Here is an 18,556-nt window from a genome sequence, read left to right as displayed (position 1 = left end):
GGATTGACAGGCCAGGATACCCTCCCCCTCCCCGCTTCCGTGACCCCGGTTTTTGGCCTGAGGACCCCTCTGAAGATCGCTCAGATGGCAACAAACCACACACGCCCCGGGGGGAGGGGGCAAGAAAAGAGAAAAAGAAACCCCCAAACCCCCTTTGTGACTTGAAAACCGAACCTCGGGACCGTGGTTTCTCTTTATAGACCCCAGCGCCGCGTGTTTGCACAGCCTGGAATCCATAGTTCGCAAGCGCGGCGAGTCCGCGGACCTGGCTGTCTTTTCTCAAATCTTCAGGACTGATCAAAACACACCCGGAACCCGGGTGCATTTCTAAGTGAACCGGTGCCAATGGCCTGGGGCTGCCCTCTGGCTGGGCGCCCAGGGGCCACCTCGCTCAGGCTTCACCTGCGGCAGCCCCCCGGGGACCCGACCGCCCTGGGGTCCGCCTCTGGACGGATGCGTGTCACCGCATGTCACCGAGCAACGCTTTAAAGCTGGCTCTCTGGCACGGCTGGGGACTGGGCGCATGCCTCCGCCCCTGGCCCCGCAAAGTCTCCTTCCCGGAGGGTCTCCGTCCCCGCAGGAGGACAGCGTCCAGGTCCTTTGCAACCCCAGCCTGCGTCCTCGCGCGCGGCCAGCAAGCCCCTCCGATTCCCCGACGGTGCGCACGCGTCAGGCCAGGGGCCCTTACCTGGAGCGAGGGGTCAGCTCCGCCCAGGGTCTCGGAGGTGGGATCAGAAAGTGTCCACCCGCAGCGGGGGCCTCGGGGTCAGCCCGCGTCGGCCCCCAGGTCGCCCGGCAGGCGCCCCGGGCCCTGCGCAGCGCCGCCGGCCATGCGCCCCGCGCCTCTCCGAAGGCAGGTCTCTCCGGTCCGCCTCAGCGGCGGGGAGCGCGACCCGGCCTTGCGCTGAGGTGGGAAAGGAAACCTGTTTTGAAATTTCCTGTCTAACTGTTTGAGAAGCCCGCCCGCCCGCCGCGCAGCGCCTCCCCATCGCGCGCTCCCGGGGCCCCGCCTGGGGCGCGTGCCGGCCGGGCTCCCACGGCGGACGCGGGGCTCCCGCGGCCCCACCTGCGGTCGCTACGTGGAGGAAGGCGCTCCGCCCCGCGAAGGAGGAAGCAATGGGTTTTATTTTTTTCTTAAATTTGCAGCAAGCAGCTGAAGTTGCAGGATCCCAGACGGCACAGATTCCTGTTTTCTTTTCTTTCCTTTTTTTTTTTTTTTTTTTTCTGTTTAAGTTAAAAAAAAAAAAAAATATGTTAGAGGCCGTATTTCCTTTTACAGCTGTCCAGCTGCACGCATTGCGACATCTTGGTGTTGGGAGCCAGAAGGTGGCAGGCAAATGGCCTGGGGTCACTGAGAGTCTCCCACAGTCGCTCTTGGCGCCCTGGACCTGGCAGGAGGCTCCTTCGCAGGCACCAAACGTCAGCGTCACCCACGTGCCTGAGGAAATGGGATGATTTCACCCCAACACAGCAGATTCCTCCACCTGGGCAGTCGCCACTGCTGCGCCTCCGTGACAGTATGTCCTGCAGATTCCCCGCCAGCTCTGAGCTACAGCTCGCTGGATTCCTGCTGCAGGACAAGTGGCCCCCAGGCTCCCCTGAGCCCCTGCTGGCTCCATCCACCCACCACCTGCTACTCTTGCTGTGTGCACGCTTCCGTGTAAAGACACCCGGCTTCCTGGATCATTGCACACGTAAAAGAGCAGTGTCTGTTACACCTCACCTTGTGATCCGGCTAGCCCACTCCTCGGTTTATACCCAAAGGATTTAAAATCAGCACAATACAGTGACACAGCCACATCAATGGCTCAATCAAGCAGCTCAATTCACAATAGCTAAACTATGGAACCCCACTGGGTGCCCTTCAACAGATGAGTGGATAGAGAAAACTGTGGTATATGCACAATGGAATATTACTCAGCCTTGAAGAAGAATGAAATTATGACATTTGCTAGTAAATGGATGGGCGGGGGACACCCTCCTAGCCAGACCTTCACCTGGCCACATGCTGGGGAGCCCTGGAGTTTTGGGGGTGTCTAGTCTGAGCTGGGTGCCCAAGAACACTCCAGGGAATGAAGCTGGTCATCCAGATCATGTTTGGAAATGATCATGTGTCCAGAGGTCAGATGCCAACTGTTCAAAAGGACTGTCCACTCTGACATCTGGATGTGGTCCACTCGCTTGTGTAGACACAGGTCTCTGCAGAGGCAGTGAGTGCAGGGTTCCGAGAGGAGCCTCTTGGTCAGGTGGCCCTGAGGCCATGGCCGTGTCCTCACAAGAGACAGAAGAGGAGACACAGACACAGAGGAGGAGCCACATGGAGACGGAGGCAGAGGCTGGAGGACTGGGGCCACCAGCCCAGGGCCACCTGGAACCGCAGGAGCTGGAGAGGCGGGAAGGAGCCTCCCTGAGCCTGTGGAGGGGCTCAGCCTCTGGCCCCAGCCTCCACCCTCCAGGGCTGGGTGCAGATGGAGGCCTGTGTTTGGAGACCCCCTGCCTCCTGTTTGGTCAGTCAAGATGGGGCCCCTGCAGGGCTGGGCAGGCAGGAGCGGCCGGGTGCTGGGGGCCCTGTCACGTGTCCTGCCCCTCATCTGCCCGTCGTGGGGCCCTGTGGTGTCCAGCCGTCATCCTGTGTCTCCTTCTCAGAAAGTGAGACGTGAGACCCTGGCCTCTGGCAAAGGGCTGAATTTGGCAGACTTGGCCGCATCCAGCTGGCATTGACGGACTGGCCACCAGGGCAGGGGGAGGGTCTCCTCGGTGTTCGCTCTCTGCTCTGGACTCCTGGGAGGGGTGGGAGGGAAGGACATGCGGAAGGGAGCCAGGAGCCCTGCCCTGGCCGAGGCCCACACCCGGGGCATCTTCTGGCCACTCTCTGGATCTGGGGACGGGTCATCTTGACCACAGGGATTGCTACTCCTCAGCCCCCAGCTGCAGACTCACTGTGGCCGGTGTGAGGCCCAGGCTGGGGCTGGTGGAGGCTGCGATGGTCCTCTAAGCAGAGTCTGGGGTTCCAGGAGCTGAGGACAGTCCAGGGGACAGTGGGGACCAAGATCATGGTGTGTCACCTCCCGTCAGATCTGCACAGAGGTCACCGGTGTGAGGTAGACCATCCGGGCAGTCTGCACACCCACGGTGTTCTGCAACCAACGCCTCGCTCTGTTTCCAGAACATTCCTGTGACTCTAAAGGAGACCCCGTGTCCATCACCAGTCTGTCCCCATTCCCATCCCAGCCCCGACGCCCACAGCTCATCTTCTGTCCATATGGAGTCCTTCCTTCTGGACCCTGAATATAAACAGGATCCCACCCCGCGTGCCCGGCTGCTGCCCTCACCCTCAGATCCTCCAGGTTCACTGACGTCATACCAAGTGTCAGAGTTTTGTCCCTTTTCTTGGTTGAGTAATATTCCTCTGTCTGGATGGAGCACCTTCTGTTTATCCTCAATGGACAGTTGGTCATGTCCACCTTTCAGCTGTTGTGATCAATGCTACCTGGAGGACACATGCTTTTGAATTTATTTTTTATTCGTCCTTTCTAGTTATCCGTGACGGTAGGTGTATCTTGACATTTTACCTACCCGACATATAACTTCCTCTACTTAGGATCCCATTCTCGTGGTGGAACATGCTGTGGAGTTCCACCGGTCGTGTGTTCATATGTGGACACAGGAAAGCGATGTCCAGTTCATCCCACTGTCCTTCCCATCTCCTCCCTGTCCTTTACTCCCCTTGGTCTAATCCAATGGACTTCTGCTCTCTCCCACCCACTTATTGTGAATCAGCATCCGCACATCAGAGAAAACATTCAGCCTTTGGATTTTGGGGTCTGGCTTCTTTCACTGAGCATGATCTTCTCCAGCTGCATCCATTGACCAGCAAATGCCATCATTTCATTCTGCTTCATGGCTGAGTAATATTCCACTGTGTAGATGTACCACCGTTTCTTTATCCATCTGTGGAAAGGCACCGCGGTTGGTTCCGCAGTTTAGCTATTGTGAATTTTTGTGCTGCTGTAAACCTGGATGTGGCTGCGTCACTGTGGGGTGCTGATTTGAAGTCCTTTGGGTGTAAACCGAGGAGTGGGACAGCTGGGTCAGATGCTGGGTCCGTCCCACTGGGCACACCTTTCGTGGAAGTCCCTGCATTCGGTTCCCACGGGTGCAGATCCAGAAGCTGCTGTGTCACGGAGGAACCCGGCCCGGCTTCTGAGGAACTGCCCCGTCACCCTCAGGGGAAGCTGCACCCTCCTCCCTTCCCACCGGCCGACTGGACTCCAGGGCCCTGTTCCCCCTGCATTCCGGACCCGCCCTGACCCTGGGGCAGGGACGGCCGATGGCCCTGCACCTCAGGCCCCCTGAGCGACCTCGAGTCTCCCGTCCAGCCTTCCCTCCCAGTCCCGCTGGTCCGGAGCTGCCTCCGACCCCGCAGACCCCCAGCCCCGTCCCCGGGACCCTGGAGGCCTGGGGACAGGCGGGTCCACCCTCGCCGGTCACCGAGGAAGCTGCCTCTCCAAAGTCAGGACAGGGGACCTTCCGGTCCTTCACGGACTTGCACAGGGCTGTGCAGAATGGATTCGTCCTCCGTTTGGGATTTTCCACCGGGAGTCGGGAGATGGTCTCCTTTCTTCGAAGCTCCTACTGAGAACCTGAGTCCCGTCTGCTGCCCCTGCGGTGCTGGGATGCTGCGTGTCACTGGTCACCTCATCGCACAGTGTCCCCGGGGGCCGTGATGAGCAGCCACCTGCTGCCCCACAGGCCACGAAGGCTGGACGGAGCCCCACAGAGCCCCGGAACCCTGCTGCTGGGATGGCCTGGGTCACAGGAGGGGCCTTGGAGACGCTGCCGTGGCAGATGCTCTGAGCCTCCGCTTAGGACGGCAGGAGCCCCGTGGGTCCCGCATGGAGGCCAGGAGTCGGCCTCCGTGTCCTGGGCCAGGCCTTGACTGAGTCCTGCGGGGACAGGTCAGTCACGCAGGGAGGATCGCCCACCCCTGGTCATTCACCGACCTCCGCCCACCCATTCGCCCGTCCGGGTGCGCAGGCAAGACGGGCAGCCTCCCCTTCAGAGTCCGGCATGGAGTCCGGGAAACCCTGTCGACCGCCCGCCCAGGAGCTCGGGAACCCGCATCCTGAGCGGCACGTGCAAAGGTGGCCACCTCCTCCCGGGCGCAGAGCTGAGGCCACATCGCCGCCCGACCCTGAAGAGGCCGCGCCTCCACGCCGGCCCCGCGCCTCTTCCTCCGTCCACACCTGAAGCTCGGCTCAGCCTCCAAGGACAGAGCCCAGCAGCTGGGCCTCGCCTGGTCTTCCACGTGGCCGCTGTGACTGACGCTGCTTCCCTGCCGGCGCACATCTGTCATCCGGGGACCCAGGAGGCTGAGGCAGGAGGATCGCGAGTTCCAAGCCAGCCTCAGCCAAAGCGAGGCCATAAGCAACTCAGGCAGACCCTGTCTCTAAATAAAATGCAAAATAGGGCTGGGGAGGTGGCTCAGGGGTCGAGCGTCGCTGAGTTCGAGCCCCAGTACCCCTCAATCCCCCCCAAAAAAGAAAAGGATGGAGACCTCCACAAAGCTCCCGCGGCCTGCGTCTTGGTGGAAGCGCTGGTTTACCACGTACGGATTCAAACTCGGACTTTGTAGGAAGTTTCTGCATCACGCGAGGAGCACGCGCGGCCCCTGCGGTCGGCCAGACGCCCCAGCTCGGGTACCAAGCTGAAAAGCCCAGAGGCACCTTCTGCTCCTTCTGATGGCCGTTCCGCACATCCCGGAACAGCCTGTGGGACACAGAACAAGGTCCAGGAGATCCCAGTGGGGTCCCAGGACGAGGCCGGGATTCTGCCAGCTCAGGCTGACGCCAGCCACGGGAGAGAGAAGAGTTCTCCCCGCCGCCTGGGCTGACCCGCTCTGCAGCAGACTTCCAGATGGCCACGGTGCCCAGCCACCGGCCTGGGCCCCCTCACCCCAGGCCCCAAGGCTGAGGGACAAGGGGGTCTCCAGTGCATATGGGGCCTGTCCTCTGTGTGCACTGACCTGAGCGTGTGTCCCCAGGTTCCTGTGCTGAGTCCTCACCAGGTGCTGGTGTGGGAGGTGGGGCTCTGGGAGGGGCTGAGCTCATGGGTGCAGCCCAGGAAGGGGACCAGGGTCCTTCTACAGAGACCAGAGAGCCCCCTGCCCTTCCACCTGTGAGGACCAGGAGCAGCGCCATCTGTGAGCAGGAAGCAGCCTCAGCAGCCCCGAGTCTGCCCCACCTGGACCTGGGCTGCAGCCTGCGGAGCTGAGAGCGGTCAGGTCTGGGGTCAGAAGGAGGAAGAAACTAATGCAGCCCGAGGAGGCTCAGGGGGAGGCGCCAACGTGGCCAGCAGCCCTTGGATGCCGAGGGGAGGCAGGTGGCCGAGCTGCCCATCCTCCTGAAGACGCAGACCCTGTCGGCGCCCCACACGCCTGGCCGTTCCCAGCCGCCCGTCAGAGTCACCCTGATCCCAGAGGCCTCACCCCAGGGGCCCCAGCGTGTGTCTTGCTGGAGCCCCGCTGAACCCGAGATCCGCTTCCTCCTGACCCGGTTCTCTCCTTCCCGCCGCAGCCTGGGTGGACCTGCTGTTTACACAGAGCCCCAGACGCACAGGCTGGGGACGAGGCCGCGCCCTGCTCCGCCCTTGGAGGCACCGCAGACCCGAGTCTGGCCGCCTTCATCTGGGGTGTGTATCCCCGCAGAGGCCGGCACACAGGAAAGCGGAGACACACGCTCACACAGCCCAGGGGTTTCACTTCCTCCTAGACGCCGCTCGCTCCGTGCGCAAACATGGCTGCAACATCAGGGAGGAGTCTGGGCGGGCAGGTGCCCCCATGGACTGGAGTGAGGAGATGAAGAGGCAGGGACCAGATAGCTCCTGCTCACAGTAGCACCCGAGAGCCCACAGGTAGGGACAGCCCCAGCGTCCACGTGGGGCGGTATGGGAACAGAGAACACGGTTCAGCTAGGCGGTGGAATATTTGGCAGCCATGAAAAAGGAATCAGGAAGGACAGCCTCCTGGCCACTGGGGTCCTTTTTGGTGAGAATGCTCTGGAACGAGACAGAGGTGGTGCCTGCATGACTTTGTGGATGGAGTAGCTGTTTCTTTCGAAAGCGGGCGTCTTACAGCGTGAGAATTTCAACCGCATTTAAAAAATAAAGCGGACTCCGCTGGGTCTGCCGAGGTGTGAGCTGCCTGCACAGCACCGTGGTCAGGAAGGGCTGGACGTGGGGACAGCCTCTCTTTGCCACACTGGGCCCCCTGGGAGAAAGAGCCAGGAGGCAGAAAAACTAACCGAGACTCCAGGAGAGAGTTTTCTAAACTCCGGACCAAAGCGCCTCGGAGAGTTTCCCGTGAACAGCGAGGTCCGCCCTTCAGGAGGCTGACTGGGGGGACCTTGCCAGCTCCCCAGGTGGGGGCTGCAGCGCGTCTCCTAGGGTCACATTACACCCCACAGGACAAGGTCTGCGGTTGCTGCAAAGTCGGCCTTACTGACACAGCTCGGGGTCAGCCTGTCCCCATCACTGACCGTGATGGCCAGTTATGCCAGTGCCCACGTGTGGCCCCAGGGAAAGTAGCACATGGTACAAGAACACAATGCACTGACCACCAGTTTGGGGCTTGTGTGTCTCAAATTTACTGTAAAGCAGGACTGCTGGTGTACGCCTGTAATCCCAGCTACTGGGGAGGCTGAGGCAGGAGGATCTGAAGTTGGAGGCCGGCCTCAGCAATTTGACCAGGCCTTAAGCAACTTAGACAGACCCTGTTGCAAACATAAAAAGGGCTGGGGAGGCGGCTCGATGGTAGAACATCCCCGGGTTCAATCCCAAGAAAATAATAATAATAATAATAATAAAATACGGGAGTTTGGAACCAAGGAAAATGGTTTCCACGGAGACCATGTCCACCCTCGGAACTGGTAGCCTGGAACGGTGGTAACCAGAGATCCAGAGAGCCGGGGTCAGGAGGGCGAGGACGAAGGAGGGAACTTACAAGGTGCAGTTAGGAGCATATGTATCGTCCCCAAGCAAAGAATTTGCGGGCTGAGTTTCCTCAACCTCCAAAATCATTTTTTGGAGGCTCTCTGCAGATGAACCATCTTGCAAAAATTCCCTGCGGGCATGCACGGCACCTATTCGGACACCGCGGGCTCGGGTCTGAGATTTGCAGGCTCTGGGAATCCGTCTCTGCTGTTCTTCTCCTTCTGCATTTCAGGAACAGAGTTTGCAGTGACCGAGGCTGATTTTCCCGGAAACCTGGCGTCACTGGAAACCTGTAGAGATAGCAGAGATAGCGGTTCCTTGAATTCTCACGCTGCCTTCCCTCCAGCATTGATCTGGGGACTCAGAAGGCTGAGACCTCCATCTGATGACCTGGACGGCTGCTAAGTGACTAACGGGAGGGTAGCATATACCCGGAGGAAACGCTGAACAGAAAGATGGCTCCTGTTTCCAGGCTGGATGGGGCCAGATTTCCTTATGCTACTCCCATCTGCTGGCACTTGAGAACTTTCCAATGGTTTATTTCTGGAAGTTTCCGTTCACGATTTTCAGATGTGGTTAACCGTAGGTAACTGAATGAGAGAAGCCAAAGTAGGGAAAGAGGGAGCCAGTGTCTTTGAGGGTGGCCGACAATTTCTGGCCCTCCTAGGTATATTTTCGTGGAGCTAAATGCCAGATGAAATCAGCGAACACATTTGTGCATCCAGCCTTCCCATTATCCATACTGATCCCTTGTCGAAGTCTTCGGATGTGGATGCTAATTCACAATAAACAGGGATAGGGAAGAATAGAGGTGCTTTAGATTAGGTAGAGGGAGTGAAGGGAGGGAAGGGTGTGGGGCAGGAAGGACAGTAGAGTGAGCAGACGTGATGACTCATGTGCACGTGTGACTGCATGACCATGTGATCCTGCAACATGGACAGTCAGAAAAATGAGAGACGACCCTCCATTTATGTCTGATCTGTCAACATGCATCAATCAATGCCTTCTGTCTAGTGCAACTCATTAGAACAGATAAAAAAATAAGATAATAAAAGAAAGATGTACAGCATGTGATTTTGTAGATTAATACCCACCTCAAATATTTTGGTCCCGCAATGAAATGGATATGGTGATCGGAGGCTCACAAAATAAAACACAGCGCCTGTTCAGAAATAAACCACCCATAGTTGCCCTCACGTCCTAGCTGGCCTCAGCGCTTCGTTCCTTTTCCTGGCTGAGTAATATTCTGATGGAGCACAACTCCTTTATCCATTTAGCCACTGATGGACGCTTGGGTGTCTCCACCTCTCTGCCGCTATGAACGTGGGTTTGCTTATCAACGATCTCCTCAAGTCCCCGCCGTCAGTTCCTCTGTGTCTATACTCGCCAGTGGAATTGGTGGAACATCGTTCAAAATACGTCTTCTTGAGGAACCACCAGACTGCTCTCCATGATGGCGGCACCATTTTTATACCCAACAAGTCTGGGCCAGCATTCCAATTGCTTGGCGTCCACGCCAATGCTCATTCCTTTCTGGGTTTCTAGCCTAACTTTATTAAGGTGTAAGTAATAAAAATATATAAAATGCTGGTGTATATTTAGGGATGTTTAGCCACGTGTCCACATTGTCTGTGATCGATGTCATCAGCCAGTTAACGTACCCACCACCTCATGTAGTTATTCTTTTCTTTTTCTTCCCCTTTCTCTCTTCCTCCCCCTCCTCCTCCTCCTCCTCCTCCCCCTCCTCCTCCTCCTCCTCCTCCCCCTCCTCCTCCTCCTCCTCCTCCTCCCCCTCCTCCTCCTCCTCCCCCTCCCCCTCCTCCTCCTCCTCCCCCTCCCCCTCCTCCTCCCCCTCCTCCTCCTCCTCCTCCTCCTCCTCCTCCTCCTCCTCCTCCTCCTCCTCCTCCTCATCCTCCTCCTCCTCGGGAGAATGTTGGAATACTCAGGAACTGACCCTGTGCTGGAGAATATTGGCCACAGGGTTCCCGGGCACAGGGGCCGCAATGCAGCAAGCGAGGGAAGGCGGGAGATGGTTGCCGAGCCTCCTCCAGGTCCCGAACATCTGCAGAATGCTGCGTGCACATCTTGTCAGCCCAGCTCACGATGCCAGCTGAACAATCAGGCAGCAGGGGGACAGGAAGCAGGCAGGAAACAAAGGGCCACACCCATCCCGCCTCCCTTCCCCTCTCACCTCTGGGGAGCTAGGTATCCAAGACAGCCACAGCTCTGAGCAACGCCGTGAAAATCAGGTCAGGGCATTAGGCAAAGCTGGGTGGCTGCCAACGAAGGCAGTGCGGCTATTGAAAAGGGAGCAGGGAAACCGAGTCACCGGGACATGGTGGGGGAGTTTCCCTGTGTGCATCTGCTTGGGAAGCAGTCAGGGTTGGCTGCGTTGGGAAAAGGCAGGGCAAACGCTGGCCAGAGACGGTCTTGGTGACTGAAGGAGCTGGCGTCCCTTAAGTTTTGCTCCCAAGGAGAGGGTCCCAGGAAATAACAAGGAGGTCAGACACGATGACCTCCAGTACATCAGCACTCGACATAACCGATCGCCTTGTGCAACAATTAAAATCCAATAGCATCAAATACCCAGCGTCCAAGTGTCCACCTTCAGGAGAGCCTCAAAGTCACGCGTCAGCCCAGAGCCAGTGCAATTAAGCATCAGAAGGTGACGCTCAGCAGAGAGAGAAACTGTCAAACGTGGCAGTTCTTATGAGCATGCGTCTAGCAAAGTCAGGAAAGTAGGATTGCAAAAAAAAAAAAAAAAAAAAAAAAAATCAAAGTCTGGTTTGGGTAGAGATTTAAAATTTATACTTAAAATAAGGCTCTGAGTTTTCATGCAACTGTGTTACCTGTGTTTCCTTCTGTCACTCTATTTTTTGTTCATAGATTAAGTTTTTATTTCTGATGAGTTGTGTATGACAGCAGAAGGCATGGATGCATTTTGATACATAAATGGAGGGGCAGCTCTCATTTTTCTGACTGTACATGTTGCGGGATCACATGGGTCATGGATGGACGGAGGGATGGATGTACTTGAGGTCATCGTGTCTGTTTCTAAACTATGTAAATGTCGTGAAAAAAGAATGAACTAATGGGAAAAATACAGAAAACCAGTCTTCGGGGGCACACATCTTTCCTCTCCAACACACTTCACCTCGGGCGGCGGCAGGAGTCAGAAGAACTTTGATGACTTCCAACCTCACCTGCGATGTCGTCGGCGTCTTGCCCACCATCTTTGCATTCGTTTGAGTTTTAAATGCTGCATTTGAATATTACTCCTCTTGGCTACCGAGATTGTCAGCGTCCCTTAACTTTTGCTCTTGGGGCTCCAGGCAGTGGGGGGTTCGGGATGATAGAGGGACAGCCCCAGAAGGAGAGAGAAGCGGAGACGGGGGGCGGGCCCACTCCGTGCCCCACACACTTGGTGTGTGTCTTGGTTTCCGTGTTGTGCAAGGCGCACACGAATCCCTACAGCCTCAGCTGCTAGGATGCAGTGATCGGTCTGCACCCGGCACTCAGGGCGTCTCTGGCACGTACTGGAGAAATGGTGCCTGGCGTCCTTCAACATGTCACCTACTTATGCTTCCAGTGCCCTTGGGGAAGCTTGGAGGCTCCTGGAAGAGCTTTATATTGGTGATCAGGATGAAGGATACGCTTCCTCTCCATTTTCCTATCTTGTGGATGGTTGGATAGGTGGATGAATGATGGATAGACAGGTGGGCGGGAGGATGGATGGGTGGTTCGCCAACTGAAAGGTGGATGGGTGGGGAGGGCAGGTGAGTGTGTGGGATGGATGGATGGATGAGTTGATGTCAGATGGATGGATGGATGGATGGATGGATGGATGAGTTGATGTCAGATTGATGGATGGAAGGATGGATGGATGGATGGATGAGTTGATGTCAGATGGATGGATGGATGGATGGATGGATGGATGAGTTGATGTCAGATGGATGGATGGATGGATGGATGGATGGATGAGTTGATGTCAGATGGATGGATGGAAGGATGGATGGATGGATGGATGAGCTGATGTCAGATTGATGGATGGAAGGATGGATGGATGGATGGATGAGTTGATGTCAGATGGATGGATGGATGGATGGATGGATGGATGAGCTGATGTCAGATTGATGGATGGAAGGATGGATGGATGGATGGATGGATGGATGGATGAGCTGATGTCAGATTGATGGATGGATGGATGGATGAGTTCATGTCTGATGGATGCGTGGATGGATGGATGGATGGGTGGATGGATGGGTGGATGGATGCGTGGATGGATGGATAAATGGACGGATGAAGGGATGGATAAATGAATGGATGGCTGAGTTGATGTCAGATGGATGGATGGAAGGATGGATGGACGAATGGAAGGATAGATGGATGGATGGATGGATGAGTTGATGTCAGATTGATGGATGGAAGGATAGATGGATGGATGAGTTGATGTCAGATGGATGGATGAATGGATGGATGGATGGATGAGCTGATGTCAGATTGATGGATGCAAGGATGGATGGATGGATGGATGAGCTGATGTCAGATTGATGGATGGATGGATGGATGAGTTGATGTCAGATGGATGGATGGATGGATGGATGGATGGATGGATGGATGAGTTGATGTCAGATGGATGGACGGATGGATGGATGAGTTCATGGATGATGAATGGATGGATGGAACAAAGAAGATAGAAATTTCATCTCTGAAATTGGATCCTAACTGGTCTCCGGGACTCTTGATCCTTACAAACTCCACCAATTCTTCCCTCAGGACTCAGCTCTGGGAAAAGAGCCCCTGTCCTTGAGGGTCGGAGCTTTGCCCACTGATCCTTCAGGAGTGTGTCTTCCCAGGGCGCTCTCCATGTCAGGCCTGAATCACTGGCGCCCTCCTCACAGGGACTAATGTCCTGGGCCTCCCTCGGCTGTCACTTGTCCCTGGAACCTTGCAGGGGGCACATCTGCTGCATGAATGCTCTGGAGTCTTCCTTCCCTCCTGGCTTGGATCAGCCTGGCCCAGGACCTTCATTCTGTCTTCTGAACCACACGCTGTTTACAAAAGGGGAAGTGTCACCTCACTGAGGAACATGGGGGACCTCACTTCCCTCAAGGGAGAGGCACACTTGGGTATCTGAGTTTTGTGTTCATATCTCTTGTTCTGCTCTTTTATCTGATCATCGCGTCTGATTTTCTGCTTTTCACACAGGAAGAAATACCTTCCCCCCAGCGGCACACCTCTGTGGAATATCACTTGCACGTCAGCGTGTGGCTGAGTGTAGGAAGTGCATCACACAGAGCAGCGTGCTCTCACGGGGCGACCGTTCCAATGAAATTCTTTTCACCGAATCATTCCCCATCAACCGCTCTCTTTATCAGTAATAAACCACGGTGGTGACCTCTGCGCTTTGCTTGTGGAGAGTATTTGGATCTTGCTGTCTTGTCCTGAAATGGGCTGGAAATGGACTACGGAATCCAGTGACAGGCAGATTTACTCTCCGGCCAACCACAGCTCCATTCTTGATTCTGACAGTCTTCTCTCACTTTTTCCCACAATTTCCACGCATTGCAGTGGGTTCAATTGTCCCCCACCCCCAAGATATGGTCATGTCCTACCATCTGGTACCTGTGAAGGGGACCTGGTGTGGACACAAGGTCTCTGCAGAGGCAGTGAGTGCAGGGCCCTGAAAGGAGCTCCTCCTGGTCAGGGTGGCCCTGAGGCCATGGCCGTGTCCTCACAAGAGACAGAAGAAGAGACACAGACACAGAGGAGGAGCCACATGGAGACGGAGGCAGAGGCTGGAGGGCTGGGGCCACCAGCCCAGGGCCGCCTGGAGCCCAGGAGCTGGAGAGGCAGGAAGGAGCCTCCTGGAGCCTGTGGAGGCAGCTGGACTCCAAGGGAAGAGGCTGATCCTGTCCACATCTTGACCCAGAACCTGTGCAGGGGACCTGGTGTGGACACAGGGTCTCTGCAGAGGCAGTGAGTGCAGGACCCTGAGAGGAGCTCCTCCTGGTCAGGTGGCCCTGAGGCCATGGCCGTGTCCTCACAAGAGACAGAAGAGGAGACACAGACACAGAGGAGGAGCCACGTGGAGACGGAGGCAGAGGCTGGAGGGCTGGGGCCACAAGTTTAATATATTAATGGTTGCATGGATGGATAGATGAATGGACAAATGATAGGTGAATGGGCGTGGATGGATGGATGGATGGATGAGTTGATGTCTGATGGATGGATGGCCAGACTGGTTGATTGACTGGCTGGCTGGATAAAAGAATGGATGGATGAACGGATGGATAGACAGATGAATCAATGGGTGGGTGAGTGGACAGATGAATGGATGGCCCATCCTCCCATCTCCCCTGGCCGTGGCTCTCCTCAGCTGCAGAGGCCATGGTGGCTGAGAGCCCACGTAGAGGCGTCTATTTCCATGCAAAGCTGAAGAGTCCGGTCTCCCATCTCTGCTCCCTCTCAAGTTTCTTCTGAACCCTGGGTGTCTGGAATGGCTTCCCACCCAGAGAAGGCCATCTGCACCCTCGGGTCTTGCTCCTCTTCTCTCTAATCTCTACCCTAGCCCAGGAAGGGCTTTCCACTCCTTCCTCAATGTGGACTCTGTGAGTTTTGCAAACCCTGACTGCATCTCCAAGTTCATCTGTAACCATCGACAGCCCCCAGGGACACTCTGTGTTGGCCCTTTCTAGTCAACAAGGATTTCAATGCCTCAGCATCTGAGCAAGACTGACCGGGGTTTGGCTGGGCATGATGTGGGACGGTGTTCCCAGGAGGGCAAGCTGATCCACGTTCCTTCTGTGTCTTGAGTGTTTGACGTGGAAGATCAGAAAGAGAGAACGGATGAGATATGAAGAAGGTCCTGTTGGGTCCATGCACGTCTACGTGGTCACCACGAGTAACACCTGAGCCGGGGGCTTCCTCTGCCTTATCCCCACCTACACTGTGACTCCTCACCAAAGAGGGGACAGGAGCACAGAAGGTTGTCCACTGGCAAGTTGGACCCAGCAGTGGCCAAAGGCCAACCTCTTGACCAAGAAGAGAAAAGGGGACCCCAGCCCTTTGTTCTGACGCTCAACTTAATTTCCTCTTCTCCAACTTTTTCCCTGGGACAGCTCGATGGTCGAGGGGCATCCCCATTGTCCAGATGTGGGCAATTTTACTTACATTTTTGAAGTTAGCTCACACGAGCTTTGGGGAATCCTCTTTGCTTCTCTGGATTTCTTCCTCTTAGAATGGAGGAAATGGTTTCAAGTGAGCGTGTGTTGAGCTGGGGTCTTAGGCAGGGGACGCTGGTGACGATTCCCGCATTTTCGTGTTGAACAACCTGCATCCGAGGACCTCCACCCATTTATAACCATGGAAAAGAACAAGGAGAAGCCCCGTTGGTCAGGGTTGGACTTCTTTCTGATGCTATCCTTGGAAAAGGGAAATCTGAAGGTGATAATCGTGCGGTGAGATGAGGAAACCTGGAAGAGAGAAGGGGGCCAACCACCCCAAGAGAGCCACGTGCATCCGTGTCCAGCCCTTCTCCATCAGCCAGATCTCTGTCACCGTGACAAGATGCCTGAGGAAAGTCACCTGAAAGAACGAAGGATTTATTTGGGGTCACAGCTTCAGAAGGGTCAGTCCATGGTTGGCTGGATCCATTGCTCCGGGTCTGAATCAGGCAAAAACATCATGGCGGACATGACATTGTGGCTGGTCACCTCATGGCAGCTGGGAAGCAGAAGAAGAGAGGAAGGGGCTGCAGAAGGCTTTGTCCCCAAGGGCACATGGTCACAGAGCCAATATCTTCTACTGGCCCCTACTTCCGGCAAGTTCCCACCCGCTCCCCATGGTCCATGCTGCTATGAATCCCTCAATGGATTAATCCACTGAGGAGCTTAGAGCCCTCCCCAAAGCCGCACCTCTGGACATTGCTGCCCTGACACTCCAGAGTCAAAGCATAACCCGAGGCGAATTTCCTTTCGAGAACTGGGTCCCCTCCCTCAGCCATCTCACGCCATGTATGGAAATTCTCCCAAACCGGAAGCCCTTCTGGTCTCACGCATTTCAGAGCAAGGCGAGCCCCACGCACCGGGCAGGAAATCCCCGTGGCGAAGTCACGGAACCCGGCCAACAGACTCTCGGCTCCAGGAAACACCTTGCTTCTCTAGGGAGGCCGGACAGCGCGGCGGGCCAGCGGGAAGCGTGAGCTGGGTCAGACTCCAGATGATAGGCGGGCGGCCGCAGGCGGGACCTCCCCTCCCTGAACAGAGCAGAGACCCCATGAGGAGACCCCACCACCCCTCAGGACTCTGTCCCCCAGCAGCACCCTGAGGGGGCTTTCCGCGGATTCTCCCCAACACTTCACAAAGTGCAGTCAGCCCTGGTGAGGTTAGGAGACGACCATTCAGGCCTGGCCATCGCCTTGGGTGTGGGGAGGTGTTCTCAAGACACGGGCAAGAGTCCTGGGCTGGTAAGTGCGCCTCTGTCAGCCTGGGGGCTTTGGCCAGCGGGCGGGCAGTCTGTCTGCGCCCTTGATCGGAATGGGGATGTTGATCCTCCCAACGTCAACTGCAACCTGGAATGGGGGCCTTGATTCTCCCAATGTCAGCTGCAACCTGGAATGGGGGCCTTGATCCTCCCAACGTCAGCTGCAACCTGGAATGGGGGTCTTGATCCTCCCAACATCAGCTGCAACCTGGAATGGGGGCCTTGATCCTCCCAATGTCAGCTGCAACCTGGAATGGGGGTCTTGATCCTCCCAATGACAACTCCAACCTGGAATGGGGGTCTTGATTCTCCCAATGTCAGCTGCAACCTGGAATGGGGGCCTTGATTCTCCCAACGTCAACTGCAACCTAGAATGGGGGTCTTGATCCTCCCAATGTCAATTGCAACCTGGAATGGGGGTCTTGATCCTCCCAATGACAACTCCAACCTGGATTGGGGGTCTTGATCCTCCCAACGTCAACTGCAAACTGGAGTGGGGGCCTTGATTCTCCCAACGTCAACTGCAACCTGGAATGGGGGCCTTGATTCTCCCAACGTCAACTGCAACCTAGAATGGGGGTCTTGATCCTCCCAATGTCAGCTGCAACCTGGAATGGGGGTCTTGATCCTCCCAATGTCAATGGCAACCTGGAATGGGGGTCTTGATCCTCCCAATGTCAACTGCAACCTGGAATGGGGGCCTTGATTCTCCCAACGTCAACTGCAACCTAGAATGGGGGTCTTGATCCTCCCAATGTCAGCTGCAACCTGGAATGGGGGTCTTGATTCTCCCAATGTCAGCTGCAACCTGGAATGGGGGTCTTGATCCTCCCATTGTCAACTCCAACCTGGAATGGGGGTCTTGATCCTCCCAATGACAACTCCAACCTGGAATGGGGGTCTTGATTCTCCCAATGTCAGCTGCAACCTGGAATGGGGGCCTTGATTCTCCCAACGTCAACTGCAACCTAGAATGGGGGTCTTGATCCTCCCAATGTCAATGGCAACCTGGAATGGGGGTCTTGATCCTCCCAATGTCAATTGCAACCTGGAATGGGGGTCTTGATCCTCCCAACGTCAACTGCAACCTAGAATGGGGGTCTTGATCCTCCCAATGTCAGCTGCAACCTGGAATGGGGGTCTTGATTCTCCCAATGTCAGCTGCAACCTGGAATGGGGGTCTTGATCCTCCCATTGTCAACTCCAACCTGGAATGGGGGTCTTGATCCTCCCAATGACAACTCCAACCTGGAATGGGGGTCTTGATTCTCCCAATGTCAGCTGCAACCTGGAATGGGGGCCTTGATTCTCCCAACGTCAACTGCAACCTAGAATGGGGGTCTTGATCCTCCCAATGTCAATTGCAACCTGGAATGGGGGTCTTGATCCTCCCAATGACAACTCCAACCTGGATTGGGGGTCTTGATCCTCCCAACGTCAACTGCAAACTGGAGTGGGGGCCTTGATTCTCCCAACGTCAACTGCAACCTGGAATGGGGGCCTTGATTCTCCCAACGTCAACTGCAACCTAGAATGGGGGTCTTGATCCTCCCAATGTCAGCTGCAACCTGGAATGGGGGTCTTGATCCTCCCAATGTCAATGGCAACCTGGAATGGGGGTCTTGATCCTCCCAATGTCAACTGCAACCTGGAATGGGGGCCTTGATTCTCCCAACGTCAACTGCAACCTAGAATGGGGGTCTTGATCCTCCCAATGTCAATTGCAACCTGGAATGGGGGTCTTGATCCTCCCAACGTCAACTGCAACCTAGAATGGGGGTCTTGATCCTCCCAATGTCAGCTGCAACCTGGAATGGGGGTCTTGATTCTCCCAATGTCAGCTGCAACCTGGAATGGGGGTCTTGATCCTCCCATTGTCAACTCCAACCTGGAATGGGGGTCTTGATCCTCCCAACGTCAACTGCAACCTGGAATGGGGGCCTTGATTCTCCCAACGTCAACTGCAACCTGGAATGGGGGCCTTGATTCTCCCAACGTCAACTCCAACCTGGAATGGGGGCCTTGATTCTCCCAACGTCAACTCCAACCTGGAATGGGGGCCTTGATCCTCCCAACGTCAACT

General features: G+C 56.0%; 1 protein-coding gene and 2 long non-coding RNA genes across 9 annotated transcripts in view; 1 reads left to right on the top strand and 2 right to left on the bottom strand.

Annotated features, from left to right (window-relative positions):
* Positions 1-1,154, bottom strand: part of P2RY8 (P2Y receptor family member 8) — a 27,620-nt gene extending 26,466 nt beyond the window's left edge. For 3 of the 7 annotated variants that reach the window (XM_079125001.1, XM_079125000.1, XM_079125002.1), the window contains exon 1: positions 689-1,027. The gene's annotated coding sequence lies outside the window, so the exon portion shown is untranslated. The other 4 variants (XR_013761277.1, XR_013761278.1, XM_079124999.1 and 1 more) reach the window with 4 other exon arrangements.
* Positions 1-18,556, top strand: part of LOC306651988 — a 51,836-nt gene that overhangs the window by 9,402 nt on the left and 23,878 nt on the right. The window contains exon 2 of the long non-coding RNA XR_013761285.1: positions 13,697-14,006. This is a non-coding gene — a long non-coding RNA (uncharacterized lncRNA). The remainder of the gene's footprint in view (positions 1-13,696; positions 14,007-18,556) is intronic.
* Positions 2,946-3,736, bottom strand: LOC306651989. The gene is made up of 3 exons (XR_013761286.1): positions 3,577-3,736; positions 3,365-3,490; positions 2,946-3,181 (listed from the first exon to the last, which is right to left on the bottom strand). It is a non-coding gene; the product is annotated as an uncharacterized lncRNA (long non-coding RNA).

This window comes from Sciurus vulgaris (genome assembly GCF_902686455.1).
Source record: "Sciurus vulgaris genome assembly, chromosome: X".
Taxonomy (NCBI): domain Eukaryota; kingdom Metazoa; phylum Chordata; class Mammalia; order Rodentia; family Sciuridae; genus Sciurus; species Sciurus vulgaris.
Note: the sequence above shows the minus strand (reverse complement) of the source record. Positions and strands in the feature narration are given on the sequence as shown.